Genomic DNA, 12,896 nt, shown 5'->3' with positions numbered 1-12,896 from the left:
AAATTCACAAGGGATGCATCATGCATGGGAATCGATTCGTCATCTTCAACGCCAAACTCTTCCATCAGGTTACCATTCGTCCGGTATTCATTCCCCACCCTTGCTATTATCAAAACGACACAATCATTTCACCCATCAACTAAGAAACCAGGATCCCGTTTCGTAAAGTAATGAAGATTTTGTGGCTATTGAGTTCACCAAAATGTCCAAATATGTAAAACCGGGAGTTTAACTGCAAACCCAGCGGAACATATGTCATACAAGGTCCTCATATCAAGTATAGAGCTTCACGACTAAAAATAGAGAATCATTAAAAACGATGGACGATCAAGACAAAATCTTAGTTGTCTCTTTGAGCCTAAGCCTGAGATATAAGATACAAAGTTGAGCAGGTTGTGCCAAGCCTCTGGCATTGCAACTATATTATTGTCGATTATCTAATTATAATTTTCACAAATAATGCCAGAGAACGATTTTGGTAAGTTTTTTCGATTTCACACAAAAATTTTCCAAACGATTTCAAACACATTTTTTTCGATTTTGGTAAGTTCAAACATAATTTTTTTCGATTTCAAACACAACTTTTTCGACTTTAAACTAAATTTTTGACCAGCACCCTTTCAATTTTGTTAAGTCTTCTTTGTGTTTTTACGAATTTACCCCTGCCCGTGTCACTTCCTCCGAGATTTTCCAATTTATCATAGCTGAACGAGTTCCGCAGAGACCCTTCCTATGGAAATCATGGTCATTTTATGATAGTTGCAATTTTTTGGTCATTTTCTTCAACCACACCTTCTTTTGTGGTCATTTGTTGATTTTCCCTACTTTTTTTTCTCTTAAATTGCCAATAATTTTACCTATAAATATGTTTATACTCCGTTCCTTAAAAACATTTATTTACCCCAACTGTTCTTTTGCTTAATAAATCTACACTATACTGTACATAGGTAAACTCTACAAAAAAGTATTTTCTTTAATGAAAGTGTGTGTGTCCAAAAGCACTACCTACATATCGCACCCCTATACATGCTTGAAAATAACTTTATAAACCATACCAAAAGCCCTAAAAAAATCCCTAGAATAAGTGTAAGTGTCTATAAAATGAATTGGTATGGTCATATAAATTCTATACAACCTTTAAATAAACTGGAATGTGCATATCAAAGCCCCAAACAAAACCCATCGTTTGCCAAAATTTTGCATGGCTTGTAAAATGATGTATAAGCTGTAACATATATGGTCGTACCAAATCCATTAGGTCTTACATATTTTGAATAGGTTTCACATTGTCTTTAAAACACCTTGTAAAGTTGTACCAAAGGTGTTGAGACTCTCTCTCTCTCTCTCTATCTTTTATTTTTTTCAAAAATAATGGTTGTTGCCCATTTTCAAGATTCACACTCTTTTTAGTCGACTTAGGGACCAATTTCAATATTTAAGAACCCTCATAGGATACTAGAAATATTGATCCAAAACAAATTTCTACCTGCAATAACACAAAAATCATTAAATCTAACAATTTCTTCATTTTTCAACATCTTAGCACATCTAGTTACATTCCTCAATAGATTTAGCAATACATTCAAATCAAAAATCGAAAATCTAAATGTTTTCCAATCGATTCTTCTACCATTAGAGACAATATCTCTAACTGATTATCAGTCTCCCTAGATATTTGATCCAAAATTTGGTGATTTACTCTATGTATTAAGCGGCATATTTGTCAAACATTTTTGCACATACAAGGATTATATTAAATTATTAGGATGAAAATTGATCTATTTGGTCTTAAAAAATATATTTTTCATCCATTGGGGGCGATAAGGAGTATAATAAGACATACACCATACTCAACATCAACAAAGTTGGTAAAGGTTAGTTTTAAAATGGTTTCAAATACATATGCTTGTTGTCCCATGAGAATTACCAGCTTTCAATAGGTTTGGATAAATTTAACGAATGAAATCATGCTTTGTTCACCTTAGCTAATGCATAATCATTTGATGGCCAGAGTTAAGAGATTTTGCCGGATTGAACAAGAATATCCAGCCAAATTGCGAATAACTATTATCCCGGTCCATTATAAAATTTACATCACTATAACCACTCACTTTAAGTTCATATTTTCCACCGAAAACTAAGATCATATCTTTGGTTTTCGGTAAATACTTAAGTATGTTCTTCACTGTTATCCAATGAGTTGCCTCAGGATCTCCTTAATATCAGCTAAGCATGCTTAAAGTATAAGCCACATCAAGGTGAGTACAAGTCATAACATACATGATTGATCCTATAGCCGAAGCATATGAGTTTTAGTTTATCTTAGGTATCACACCTAATGAGAGCCTTAAAATCCCAGACTTTGATACGTACGAGTGAGGGAGGTTTCCCACTCTACATTTCATGAGGTGTTTTGGAAACCTTCTTGGTAGGAACGAGATTAGGGATACAGGTGGTTGTCTCTAAGGCATACCCCCAAAATGATATAGGGAATAATGCTTGACTCATTATGGAACGAACCATGTCAAGTAAGGTTTGATTTTGCCTTTCAGTTACACCATTAAGTTGTGGTGTCATGGGAGGGTCAATTTTGAAACAATTTCACATTCTTTAAGATAATCGTTGAAACCGATACTAAGATATTATCCATCTCTATCTGATAGGATCCTCCTTATCTTCTTGCCTAATTGATTATCTACTTCGTGCTTAAACCCTTCACACTTTTCAAAGATTTTCGGCTTATGCTTGATTAAATAGATATAGCCATATCTAATATAATCATCAGTAAATGTCACATGGTAGCAATTATCATCCCTTGTGTCGGACTTTAAAGGACCACATACATATGTATGGATGAGGTCTAACATTCCTTCACGTCTTTCACAAGTTCCCATGAAAGGTAATTTAGTCATTTTACCTAATAGACAAGATTCACATTCATCATTTGACTTCAAGTCAAATGATTCCAACACTCCATTCTTTTGGAGTTGGGCGATGCGTTTCTTGTTTATATACCCAATACGACAATGCCATAAGGATGCCTGGTCTAAAACATTAGAAGAACTAATACTAAATACACCATTGCTAAGGTCATTAACACACAAAACAATTTCATACATGCCATTACAAGGATAACATTTTATAAACTAAAATTGCACCATCATTATTGTCAAACACATAACGATAACCTTGTATAAATAAACCATGAAAATAAATTATGTTTTTTTTGTCATTTTTGACTATAACAACAATTTTCTAAATCAAACCTAACACTATCACCAAACATAAGCTCATAAGTCCCAATCTTGGTAACAGCCGGAATACATCTATTCCCCATGATCAGGTTCAACTTCCATGTTCGGCCCTTTCACTTTCCCTTAGTCCCTATATATCATAACGAATATAGAAACCACATCCCATATCAAGGATCCAAGAATTTGAAAATTGAATGTTATTGATTTCTATATAGTACATACCAGATGTGGAGCCAGATACCTTTCCTTTAGCTTCTCTCACTTCTTGCAAGTACTTGGGGAAACTTCTCTTCCAATGTCTTTTCTGGACACAATGAAAGCACACGACCTCTTTTGGATCACCGACATAAGGAGAATCAAAGTTGAACTTTCCCTTTGGCCCACCATTGGGCTCTCTAATGTGGGATTTTCCTTTCCATTTGGGTTGGGAATAAGTCTTCCTTTTCTTCCCCTTTCCTTGTTGAATGGCCATGACAAGTGCATTTACACTACTGTTCGAATGTGACTTTTACATTCCAGCTTTAGCAGTTTGTTATAGACTATGTAGCTCAATTAATGTTGTTTTTGTGTTGTTTTTTTTAAATGATAAGCTAGGATAAATTGATCATAACTAGTTGACAAGAGTTGAGGCCATATCAATGGCCAGATCCTTGTCGAAATTCACATTCAGAACATACTCCTTGTTCTCATAGCGAAATGTCATCTTCAAATTTCGCATCCAGTGCAAATAGTTTGGACTAATAAGCTTTTATTTTGACATAATTGATAGAAGAGTGAAGTTTGAGTTTTGAGTGGGTGGATGAGGAGGAAGAAGATCACCATTTCCTGACATCAAAAATAAGAGATAAGGTTTTAGTTAGTTGATTCAATCTTTAATATTTTAACCCACATTAATATCTAAGGCTAGAATCCATAAATACAATTCCTCTATAGATTTAGCAATACATTCCAATCATAAATCTGAAATGTAAATGGTTTCCAATCGATTCTTCTACCATTAGAGACGATATCTCTAACTGATTGATATTTGATCCAAAATTTGTTGATTTACTCTATGTAGTAAGCGGCATATTTGTCTAATATTTTTGCGAATACAAGGATTATATTAAATTATTAGGATGAAAATTAATTAAGTTTGTTTCCGGCGTTTCATTCCGGTTCTCCTCCTAATAAGTTTTATTATGCTTTTTTTTTATCTTCTTTTCCTTCAAATGGGGACAGGCTCTTTATTATTATTATTATTATTTTTTGTTTTTTTATCTAGGTTGGTCGACTTCCTCGGGGTGAACGCGCTCACGTCCACTTTTAAAAAATGGGCTGCCCCGCCGCCCTTACCTTCGTGATTGGTTGTGCTTGTCGAGCACTCGTCACTCCGGAGGCAAGCGCTCGATAGCGCATTGGTGCTTCCCGGGCCTTCTCACCAGCCTCACGTGGCTGAAGAGGTTCCCCACCAAGATGGCATACAGGACCATTCTGTAGGCTTCCTATCAAATAGTTCAGTCTGGTGGCAGAGATAGACACTTTGGATTCGGCGAGCTACTCCGCTTTCACATTCAGATTATAGAAAGATGGTTACTACATTGATATTTGGTGTTAAAAAATATATTTTGCATCCATTGGGGGCGATAAGGAGTATGATAAGACATACACCATACTCAACATCAACAAAGTTGGTAAATGTTAGTTTTTAAATGGTTTCAAATACATATGCTTGTTGTCCCATTAGAATTACAAACTTTTAATAGGTTAGGATAAATTTAATGAATGAAATCATGCTCTGTTGACATTAGCTAGTGCATAATCATTTCATGGCAAGAGTTAAGAGATTTTGCCAGAACTTTTTGGTTTAGCCAGCAATAGATGTATTTGGTTGTTGCTGATAGTGATTATTGTACTTTACTGTTTCTAACAATTGTATAGTATTGTGATGTTAAATACAAAGTTATCAAATTATAAGCTTTCTTTCTTTTACCTGAAACTCTAGAACATTATGAAAGGTCGGGTTCCTTATATTCTTTCCAAGTCTATAAGATAAATAAAATAATAACTTTCTTTTCTCCTTTTCCCTTTACATAATTTTCTTTTCGGCCCCTTTCTCTGAACAAAACCTGAGAACACAATGTAAAGGCATATATAGTTTTTAATTATCAGTTTTAGTATTAGCAGGAATATAACTGATCCACAGTTTACACATGGAATATCAATTTTCAGCGAAACGGTCAAGTCGTGGTCAAAGATAAGGCGGTTTTATGCCATGGATGTGCACGGGTAGTTGTGTATAGCAATACGTACGTGAAAAAGTATTCTCATAAGTGGCAATTTTTGTATCGAGAAAGAGGCATGAAATATTGATTAGAACAAAGCGTGATTGTACCTGAAAATTAAATATTGCAAAATAAATATTTTGCGTGAAGGGACGATAAAGGAATTGGGTAGAAGCAGTTGAGTGTCACTTTTGCAGGCCTTGAAGCACAACATCTGATTTAATTACCCTTTTCCGTGCTCTCACCTTATGAAAAAGGTCATAGAGTTTAGGTGCGATGTGCTAACAATTGGTCTAGCTTGTACCGAAGATCACTTGTGATTTTAACATATCGTCCAAGGGCATCACCAAGATTTTTGCATCGTCTTGAGAAGCATGGAGGTGATAGTCTGATATATAATATATTTTGTTTATTTGGTAAAGTAATAGCAGGGATGAAATGCAAACAAGTATTATATGGGTTGATGATGAGTTGAGATTGAGTGTGGCAAGTTGTGATTAGGATATATAAATAAGGTAAAGCAGGAAGTTACAGATGTAGCACGTAGAGGAGTATATGTAAGTTTGGCAAAGAATTAAGAATAGGAATCCATCCCACATCGGAGGGTGAAGAAAAGAAAAGTGAAGGTAGTTGTTGGATAAAAAGTGAGGGTAGGAGAACAGAAAAGTCACTTACCTGGACTGGGTCTTTGGGCGATCAAGAAGGTCCATGGCCTAGGTTGGTGATCTCCATTGCACATTACGGAGAGGTGCCTGTCTAAGGTCGGCCCAAGTTGGTCGAACCTACGTCATAATTTGTGTTAGCGGGGGCTTGCGTTTGCGCGGCCCCTATCCATACCCTAGTTTTATGGTTTATACTTTATATTAAAATATGGTACCTAGGTATATTAAGCAAACTAAGCTGTTGCAGTCTACTACCAATATTAATTAGCTAGAAGGGAGTGAAGCCATTAATTGAGTCGGTTGCATGAGAAAATTAAATAATATTACCTGTGCAAAGTTAATGAGTCCCACATCGCCTCAAGGAAAGCAAACAGAGAATTTTGAGTAGGTTCAAAACGGAAGGCCTTTCCCTTGCGGAAATTTCATACCTTTCTCGGCCTTTTGGCTAAAATCAGTGTAGTATCTGTTCTCATCATTTTAATATCTGATATGTGGGCCATCGGCTCACTTGATATTAATAATATTTTTTATGGGGAAAGATCTGTCACAATAGCTTGCTATTGGGGTCTTTGAGTGTCGCCTTGGCGTTGAGCTATTGCCTTGGCATGGCGCACCCCTCCAAATCCAAAGTTTAAGCTTAGCTTTTCTAATGCATCCATGCTGGCCACTTCCACTAAAGTTATAAGCACTTAAGGAGAGTTGCAGCAGGTACCATTGACCCTTGTAGTTTACCATGATTAATTAATAATCCAGATGACTTGTACGCTCCATGCCTGAGGTCATCCCACATACCCTGCACCAAAGAAAACTGAGGAAGAACCAATTCAGTGTGTGAGTTGAAGAAAACTATTGTATTAACATCAATAGCAAGAACCAGTTCACGTTTCCAACTGCAGGCTGCCCAAAAATGCTAGATAGAGATGCCATGCATATCACTGATTGCAGGAATCCATACTATCAAAACCTCACAAAAAATGATAAAACAAGTATAAATTCACAAGGGATGCATCATGCATGGGAATCGAGTCGTCACCTTCAACGCCAAACTCTTCCATCAGGTTACCATTCGTCCGGTATTCATTCCCCACCCTTGCTATTATCAAAACCACACAATCATTTCACCCATCAACTAGGAAACCAGGATCCCGTTTCGTAAAGTAATGAAGATTTTGTGGCTATTGAGCTCACCAAAATGTCTAAATATGCAAAACCGGGAGTTTAACTGCAAACCCGGTGGAACATATGTCATACTAGGTCCTCATATCAAGTATAGAGCTTCACGACTAAAAATAGAAAATCATTAAAAACGATGGACTAATCAAGACAAAATCTTAGTTGTCTCTTTGAGCCTAAGCCTGAGATATAAGATACAAAGTTGAGCAAGTTGCAACTACATTATTGTCGATTATCTAATTATAATTTTCACAAATAATGCCAGAGAACGGTTTTGGTAAGTTTTTTCGATTTCAAACAAAAAATTTTCAAACGATTTCAAACACATTTTTTTCGATTTTGATAACTTCAAACATAAATTTTTTCGATTTTAAACACAACTTTTTCGATTTCAAACACAATTTTTTCGATTTAAACTAAAATTTTTGACCAGCACCCTTTCAATTTTGTTAAGTCTTCTTTGTGTTTTTATGAATTTACCCCTGCCCACGTCACTTCCTCAGAGCTTTTCCAATTCATCAAAGCTGAACGAGTTCTGCAGAGACCCTTCCTATGGAAATCATGGACATTTTATGAAAGTTGCAATTTTTTGGTCATTTTCTTCAACCACACCTTCTTTTGTGGTCAGTTGTTGACTTTTTCCCTACTTTTTTTTCCCTTAAATTGCCAATAATTTTACCTGTAAATATGTTTATACCGCGTTCTTTAAAAACATTTATTTACCCAAGTGTTCTTTTGCTTAATAAATCTACACTATACTCTACATAGGTAAACTCTACAAAAAAGTACTTTCTTTGATGAAAGTGTGTATCCAAAAACACTACCTACATATCGCACCCCTGTACATGCTGGGAAATAACTTTATAAACCATACCAAAAGCCCTAGAAAAAAAATCCCTAGAATAAGTGTAAGTTTCTATAAAATGAATTGGTATGGTCATATAAATTCTATACAACCTTCAAATAAATTGGAATGTCCACATCAAAGCCCCAAACAAAACCCATCGTTTGCCAAAATTTTGCATGGGTTGTAAAATGAAGTATGAGCTGTAACATATATGGTCGTACCAAATCCATTAGGTCTTACATATTTTGAATAGGTTTCACATTGTCTTTAAAACACCTTGTAAAGTTGTACCAAAGGTGCTGAGACTCTCTCTTTTTTTTTTCAAAAATAATGGTTGTTGCCCATTTTCAGGATTCACACTATATTTTGTCAACTTAGAGACCAATTTCAATGATTAAGAACCCTCATAGGATACTAGAAATACTGATAATATTGATCCAAGAAAAATTTCTACCTGCAATAACACAAAAATCATTAAATCTAACAATTTCTTCATTTTTCAACATCTTAGCACATCTAGTTACATTCCTCAATAGATTTAGCAATACATTCCAATCACAAATCGAAAATCTAAATGTTTTCCAATCGATTCTTCTACCATTAGAGATAATATCTCTAACTGATTATCAATCTCCCTTGATATTTGATCCAAAATTTGGTGATTTACTCTATGTATTAAGCAACATATTTGTCAAACATTTTTGCACATACAAGGATTATATTAAATTCTTAGGATGAAAATTGATCTATTTGGTCATAAAAAATATATTTTGCATCCATTGGGGGCGATAAAGAGTATGATAAGACATACACCATACTCAACATCAACAAAGTTGGTAAAGGTTAGTTTTTAAATGGTTTCAAATACATATGCTTGTTGTCCCATGAGAATTACAAACTTTCAATAGGTTTGTATAAATTTAACGAATGAAATCATGCTTTGTTCACCTTAGCTAATGCATAATCATTTGATGGCCAGAGTTAAGAGATTTTGCCGGAACTTTTTGGTTTAGCCAACAATAAATGGATTTGGTTGTTTCTGATAGTGATTATTGTATTTTACTGTTTTAACAATTGTATGGTATTTGTGATGTTAAATACAAAGTTATCAAATTATAAGCTTTCTTTCTTTTACCTGAAACTCTAGAACATTATGAAAGGTCGGATTCCTTATATTCTTTCCAACTATATAAGATAACTAAAATAATAACTCTCTGTTCTCATTTTCCCTTTCCATATTTTTCTTTTTGGCCCCTTTTCTTTGAACAAAACTTGAGAACACAATGTAAAGGCATATATAGTTTTTAATTATCAGTTTTACTATTAGCAGAAATATAACTGATCCACAGTTTACACATGGAATATCAATTTTCAGCGAAATGGTCGAGTCGTGGTCAAAGATAAGGCGGTTTTATGCCATGGATGCGCACGGGTAGTTGTGTATAACAATACGTACGTGAAAAACTGTTAAAATAAGTGGCAATTTTTTTATGAAGAAAGAGGCATGAAATATTGATTAGAGCAAAAGCGTGACTGTACCTGAAAACTAAATATTGCAAAATAAATATTTTGCGTGAAGGGACGATAAAGGAATTGGGTAGATGTAGCTGAGTGTCACTTTTGCAAGCCTTGAAGCACAACATCGTCCAAGGGCATCACCAAGATTTTTTGCATTGTCTTGAGAAGCATGGAGGTGATAGTCTGATATATAATATATTTTGTTTATTTAGTAAAGTAATAGCAGGGATGAAATGCAAGCAAGTATTATATGGGTTGATGATGAGTGTGGCAAGTTGTGTTTTTGTGATTAGGATATCTAAATAAGGTAAAGCAGGAAGTTAGAGATGTAGTACGGTAGAGGAGTATATCTAAGTTTGGCAAAGAATTAAGAATAGGAATCCATCCCACATTGGAGGGTGAAGAAAAGAAAACTGAAGGTAGTTGTTGCATAAAAAGTGAGGGTAGGGGAACGGAAAAGTCACTTACATGGATGGGGTCTTTCGGCGATCAAGAATGTCCATGGCATAGGTTGGTGATCTCCATTGCACATTACGGAGAGGTGCCTGTCTAAGGTCGGCCCAAGTTGGTCGAACCTACGTCATAATTTGTGTTAGCGGGTCCTGCGTTCGCGCGGCCCTACCCATACTCTAGTTTTAAGATTATTATAAATAGGGAAAATGACACATACGTCCTATGAAGTTTCTAGGGTTTACCTTTTTAGTACCTAAACTATTTTGATGGCTTTATGAGGGAACCAAGTCCTTTTTGTCGGGTCGATTAAGTCCTTTTGGCCAAAGTGAAGGGGTCATCCGGTTACCCCTTTGCCACATTGGCATTTGTTGACCAATTCCCCTAAATTGACTTTGAATTTTTCCAATTTGTTGACCAAACTTACCACATCACCAACTGTGCTCTGTTTAAGTTCTTTAATTTGGAGAGTTCAAGGAGGCTTCTTTGATGGCGGTGCTTTTGAATAGCCCTCACTCCATCAAACCTTATTCATCGCAAAATCAAATCTCAAGGAAATTAGACCATGCTCTCGTTTGTCTCATTTGTCTAGCAGAAAATGTGAAAGGAAAAGGGGGATCAACGGCTTCAGAGGGGGTGTTTGTCTTTGAAGTCGACCGGTAAGGTGGAGGGTGGGACATAAACCGATTTCCGGAGATCAAGATTTTAAATCGACGTTGTAGAGACTGAAAACGATAACAATAGTCGTAGGGCAATCCCAAGTGGGAGTAGTAACTTAGAGCCTGCAACTACAACAAAGTTAACATAAAAGATGGAAATAGAGTCTAAAAAGTCAAACAAGAAATCGTTAGGTGATAAAATAGACACTGAAGATACATTCGATCCAGAAAAGAGTTTATCGGGTCAAGGAACTTCAAACAACAGCTCCGTATCTGGTAAATTAAGTGACGGAGTTAGCAACATTACAATAACAAATGGGAGTAGTAAAATGAACGAAAGAATGGATCTTGTTGAGAGTGGTAAGAGCAGTATGTATAGAGGAAGCACAAGCACCAATGTAAGTGATGAAAGCAGCTGTAGCGGTTTAAGCAACAGTGTGAGCAAACCGCATAAATCAAACAATTCAAGATGGGAAGCCATCCAGGCCGTTAGATCAAAAGACGGGGTTTCTGGTGACCTCTAGATTGTTGCCTTCCGGTCCGACCAACAGGAATACGAAGGGGAAAGTGGCAGATCGGTGATGGGAAGGCTGGAAAGATCGACAGAAGGAGGTGGGGAGGTCTATTTCCGGTGGCCTTCAACTTCGATTAGGCCATCTTCATGGCCGATATGGTGTTTGATGGTAGAAGCAGCTCACACATGGGTGTCTGTGGTGGTGTTGCTCGGCAGGAGGAAGAAGGGAGGGGCCTAAGTTTTGGGTATGTGGCACTCAAACCGGTTATAACAAGTCAAGAGCACTAAAAAGACAGGTAGACCACGAGTTTGTTCCCTCATAAAGTCACTTAAAAAGTTACGTGACTAAAAAAGTTAACCCTAAAAAGTTTATAGGGCGTATATGTCATTTTCCCTTATAAATATATATTTCCAAACGGACGTCTTGTCTTTGTTGGTGTATGTGATTTATATTATATAAGAGGGAGTTCAAAGCCAAAAAAGAAACCCATGCGTAATTTCTGTTGATTCAGATTTGGTTAGGCCCATGCGGAATTTCTGTTGACTCAGATTTGGTTAGGTTGCATCGATCATAGTCAAGTAACAAATCATCCCCATCATCAAGTGGTTATGAGGATAGGATACATATATATCTGTCTCTCCTTAGAAACCTTAAACCTGAAAATAACAAATAAATAGAATAGGTAACTTGGATTAGAAGCGGGTAAATTAAAAAAATTAATGACAAATATCAAGATTTCTTTGTGCTGCTGCGTTGGGTAGTCTCATGGTTTATAATTTATATTAATATTAACATATGGTAGCTATATTAATTAAGCAAATTAAGCGATTGCAGTGAAGCCATTAGTTGAGTCGGTTGCATGCATGTGACTGGATGAGAAAATAAAATAATAATACCTGGGCAAAGTTAATGAGTCCCACATCGCCTCAAACAAAGCAAACAGAGAATGTTGAGTGGGTTCAAAAGGGAAGGCTTTTCGCTTAAGGAAATTTCATACCTTTCTCGGCCTTTTGGCTAAGATCAAGTGTAGTATCTGTTCTTATCAGTTTAATATCTGATATGTGGGCCATCGTCCCACTCGATATTAATCTTATTTTTTATTGGGAAAGATCCGTCACAATAGCTTGCTATTTGGGTCTTTGAGTGTGGCCTTGGCCTTGGCGTTGCACTATTGCCTTGGCATGGCGCACCCCTCCAAATCCAAAGTTTAAGCTTAGCTTTTCTAATGCATCCGTGCTGGCCACTTCCACGCACTAAAGTTATAAGCACTTAAGGAGAGTTGCAGCAGGTACCATTGACCCTTGTAGTTTACCATGATTAATTAATAATCCAGATGACTTGTACGCTCCATGCCTGAGGCCATCCCACATACCCTGCACCAAAGAAAACTGAGCAAGAACCAATTCAGTTTGTGAGTTAAAGAAAACTATGGTATTAACATCAATAGCAAGAACCAGTTCATTTTTCCAACTGCAGGCTGCCCAAAAATGCTAGATAGAGTTGCCATGCATATCACTGATTGCAGCAATCCATACTATCAAAACCTCACAAAAA

At 36.2% G+C, this 12,896-nt stretch overlaps 4 non-coding genes across 4 annotated transcripts; all 4 read left to right on the top strand.

Annotated features, from left to right (window-relative positions):
* Positions 1 to 6,185: 6,185 nt before the first annotated feature.
* On the top strand, positions 6,186 to 6,349 carry LOC145110634 (U1 spliceosomal RNA). The gene has a single exon (XR_013709999.1). It is a non-coding gene; the product is annotated as a U1 spliceosomal RNA (small nuclear RNA).
* Positions 6,350 to 6,604: 255 nt separating this feature from the next.
* Positions 6,605 to 6,799, top strand: LOC145110035 (U2 spliceosomal RNA). Its single transcript, XR_013709429.1, has one exon. It is a non-coding gene; the product is annotated as a U2 spliceosomal RNA (small nuclear RNA).
* A 3,379-nt stretch (positions 6,800 to 10,178) lies between these two features.
* LOC145110666 (U1 spliceosomal RNA) lies at positions 10,179 to 10,341 on the top strand. The gene has a single exon (XR_013710029.1). It is a non-coding gene; the product is annotated as a U1 spliceosomal RNA (small nuclear RNA).
* A 1,994-nt stretch (positions 10,342 to 12,335) lies between these two features.
* Positions 12,336 to 12,537, top strand: LOC145110022 (U2 spliceosomal RNA). Its single transcript, XR_013709417.1, has one exon. It is a non-coding gene; the product is annotated as a U2 spliceosomal RNA (small nuclear RNA).
* The last annotated feature ends 359 nt before the right edge of the window (positions 12,538 to 12,896 follow it).

This window comes from Lactuca virosa, chromosome 4, assembly GCF_052849685.1.
Source record: "Lactuca virosa cultivar CGN04683 chromosome 4, Lactuca_virosa_CGN04683_v6, whole genome shotgun sequence".
In the NCBI taxonomy this organism is placed as follows: domain Eukaryota; kingdom Viridiplantae; phylum Streptophyta; class Magnoliopsida; order Asterales; family Asteraceae; genus Lactuca; species Lactuca virosa.
Note: the sequence above shows the minus strand (reverse complement) of the source record. Positions and strands in the feature narration are given on the sequence as shown.